Source organism: Arachis hypogaea, chromosome 5 (genome assembly GCF_003086295.3).
Source record: "Arachis hypogaea cultivar Tifrunner chromosome 5, arahy.Tifrunner.gnm2.J5K5, whole genome shotgun sequence".
NCBI lineage: Eukaryota > Viridiplantae > Streptophyta > Magnoliopsida > Fabales > Fabaceae > Arachis > Arachis hypogaea.
Genome location: NC_092040.1, coordinates 83,108,403 through 83,112,159, shown reverse-complemented (window position 1 = coordinate 83,112,159; position 3,757 = coordinate 83,108,403). Strand labels below are relative to the sequence as shown.

The 3,757-nt window shown below is 37.5% G+C and overlaps 1 non-coding gene across 1 annotated transcript; it reads left to right on the top strand.

Moving 5' to 3' along the window:
• Window positions 1–1,323: 1,323 nt before the first annotated feature.
• LOC112804173 (small nucleolar RNA R71) lies at window positions 1,324–1,431 on the top strand. Its single transcript, XR_003202793.1, has one exon. It is a non-coding gene; the product is annotated as a small nucleolar RNA R71 (small nucleolar RNA).
• Window positions 1,432–3,757: the final 2,326 nt, after the last annotated feature.

Genomic DNA, 3,757 nt, shown 5'->3' with positions numbered 1-3,757 from the left:
CAGAACATCCTCTACAAGTCCATAAGCTTGTTTTCTTGAATTGTCTTCCATCTCTAGTGAGATTCTTGCAGCTTGTACCTCAAAGATCCCTAGCTTCTCCATTACAGAGAGAGGCATGAGGTTTATGCTTGACCCTAGGTCACACAGAGCCTTCTTGAAGGTCATGGTGCCTATTGTACAAGGTATTGAGAACTTTCCAGGGTCTTGTCTCTTTTGAGGTAATTTCTGCCTAGACAAGTCATCCAGCTCTTTAGTGAGCAAAGGGGGTTCATCCTCCCAAGTCTCATTACCAAATAACTTGTCATTTAGCTTCATGATTGCTCCAAGGTATTTATCAACTTGCTCTTCAGTGACATCTTCATCCTCTTCAGAGGAAGAATACTTATCAGAGCTCATGAATGGCAGAAGTAAATCCAATGGAATCTCTATGGTCTCAGTGTGATCCTCAGATTCCCAGGGTTCCTCATTAGGGAACTCATTGGAGGCCAGTGAACGTCCATTGAGGTCTTCCTCAGTGGTATTCACTGCCTCTTCCTCCTCTCCAAATTCAGACATGTAGGTCATGTTAATGGCCTTGCACTCTCCTTTTGGATTCTCTTCTGTATTGCTTGGAAGAGTACTAGGAGGGAGTTCAGTAACTTTCTTGCTCAGCTGACCCACTTGTGCTTCCAAGTTTCTAATGGAGGACCTTGTTTCAGTCATGAAACTTTGAGTGGTTTTGATTAGATCAGAGACTATAGTTTCTAAGTCAGAGTGGCTCTGCTTAGGATTCTCTCTCTGTTGCTGAGAAGATGATGAAAAAGGCTTGCCATTGCTAAACCTGTTTCTTCCACCATTATTGTTGTTGAAACCTTGTTGAGGTCTCTGTTGATCCTTCCATGAGAGATTTTGATAATTTCTCCATGAAGGATTATAGGTGTTTCCATAGGGTTCTCCCATGTAATTCACCTCTTCCATTGAAGGGTTCTCAGGATCATAAGCTTCTTTTTCAGATGAAGCATCCTTAGTACTGCTTGGTGCAGCTTGCATTCCAAACAGACTTTGAGAAATCATATTGACTTGCTGAGTCAATATTTTGTTCTGAGCCAATATGGCATTCAGAGTATCAATCTCAAGAACTCCTTTCTTCTAATTCGTCCCATTGTTCATAGGATTCCTTTCAGAAGTGTACATGAATTAGTTATTTGCAACCATTTCAATGAGTTCTTGAGCTTCTACAGGTGTCTTCTTCAGATGAAGAGATCCTCCAGCAGAGCTATCCAATGACATCTTGGACAGTTCAGACAGACCATCATAGAAGATATCTATGATGCTCCACTCAAAAAGCATGTCAGAAGGACACTTTCTGATCAATTGTTTGTATCTTTCCCAAGCTTCATAGAGGGATTCACCTTCCTTCTGTCTGAAGGTTTGGACTTCCACTCTAAGCTTACTCAATTTTTGAGATGGAAAGAACTTTGCCAAGAAGGCATTGACTAGCTTTTCCCAAGAGTTCAGGCTTTCTTTAGGTTGTGAATCCAACCATATCCTAGCTCTGTCTCTTACAGCAAAAGGGAATAGCATAATTTTATAGACCTCAGGGTCAACCCCATTGGTCTTGACAGTGTCACAGATTTGCAAGAATTCAGCTAAAAACTGATGAGGATCTTCCAAAGGAAGTCTATGGAACTTGCAATTCTGTTGCATTAGAGAAACTAATTGAGGCTTAAGCTCAAAGTTGTTTGCTCCAATGGCAGGGATAGAGATGCGTCTCCCATAGAAGTTAGGAGTAGGTGCAGTGAAGTCACCCAGCACCTTCCTTGCATTCTTGGCATTGTTGTTGTTTTCGGCTGCCATGTCTTCTTCTTTGAAGAATTCTGCTAGGTCCTCTACAGAGAGTTGTGCTTTAGCTTCTCTTAGCTTTCGCTTCAAGGTCCTTTCAGGTTCAGGGTCAGCCTCAACAAGGATGCTTTTGCCCTTGCTCCTGCTCATATGAAAGAGAAGAGAACAAGAAAATATGGAATCCTCTATGTCACAGTATAGAGATTCCTTGAGGTGTCAGAGGAATAGAAGGAGGAGCTAGAAGAATTAGGATGTGAGAAGAAGGAAAGAATTTTCGAAAATAAGTTAAAAGATTTTGAAAAAGAATTTTGAAAATTGATTGATGATTTTTGAAAACTAAAAGTGGGAAAGAAATTAAGTGATTTTTGAAAAAGATTTTGAAATTAGAAATCAAAAAGATATGATTGAAAACTTATTTTAAAAAAGATGTGATTAAAAAGATATGATTGAAAAGATATAGTTTCAAAAAGATATGATTGAGAAGATATGATTGAAAAACAATTTAAAAAGATTTGATTTTTAAAATCAATGACTTGGCTAACAAGAAAAGATATGATTCAAACATTAAACCTTTCTCAACAGAAAAGGCAACATACTTGAAATGTTGAATCAAATCATTAATTGTTAGCAAGTATTTTTGAAAATGGAAAGAAATTGATTTTGAAAATATATGATTGAAAATATATGATTTGAAAAAGATTTGATTTTGAAAAATTATGAAAACTTGAAAAAAATTTGAATTGAAAACAAAATCTTCCCTCTTGTGCCATCCTGGCATTAAACGCCCAGAATGGTGTCCATTCTGGCGTTTAACGCCCAAAATGCTACCCTTTTGGGCGTTAAACGCCCAGCCAGGTACCCTGGCTGGCGTTTAAACGCCAGTTTTCCTTCTTCACTGGGCGTTTTGAACGCCCAGCTTTTTCTATGTAATTCCTCTGCTGTATGTTCTGAATCTTCAATTCTCTGCATTATTGACTTGAAAAGACACAAATTAAAATTTTTTTGGATTTTTAATGAGCAATCAAAATGCAGCTAAACATGGAAAACTAAAATCAAACAAGCAATGCATGCAAGACACCAAACTTAGAAGTTTGTATACTATTGACACTAACAAATTGAGAATGCATGTGAGAAACAACAAAACACACAAAACAAGAGAATTTAAAGATCAGAGCAAGCAAATCATCAAGAACAACTTGAAGATCAATGAAGACACATGAAAAATGCAAGAAGAACAGAAACATGCAATTGACACCAAACTTAAAATGAGACACTAGACTCAAACAGGAAATATTTTTGGTTTTTATGATTTTGTAATTTTTTTGGTTTTTTCAAAAATTATGTGGAAAAAGAAGATAAAGAGGATCAAAACTTTTAATAAGAATTCCAGGAATCATGCAATGTTAGTCTAAAGCTTTAGTTTAAAGGAATTAGACATGGCTAGCCAAGCTTCAGCAGGACATTGCATTCAAGAGCTAAATTGATGAAGATCAATCAGCTTTGGTGATGATAAGAACACCACCTTGAAACACTAGAATTCATTCTTAAAAATTCTGAAAAATACCTAATCTAAGAAACAAGATGAACCGTCAGTTGTCCAAACTCAAACATTCCCCAGCAACGGCGCCAAAAACTTGGTGCACGAAATTGTGATCATCAATGGCGCCATCAACATGGTACACTCAATTGCAATCTCAACTTTTTATCACCACTTCGCACAACTAACCCGCAAGTGCTCTGGGTCGTCCAAGTAATAAACCTTACGTGAGTAAGGGTCGATCCCACGGAGATTGTTAGTATGAAGCAAGCTATGGTCATCTTGTAAATCTCAGTCAGGCAGATTCAAATGGTTATAGATGATTTATGAATAAAGCATACAATAAAGATAGAGATACTTATGTAATTCATTGGTGAGAATTTCAGATAAGCGTATGGA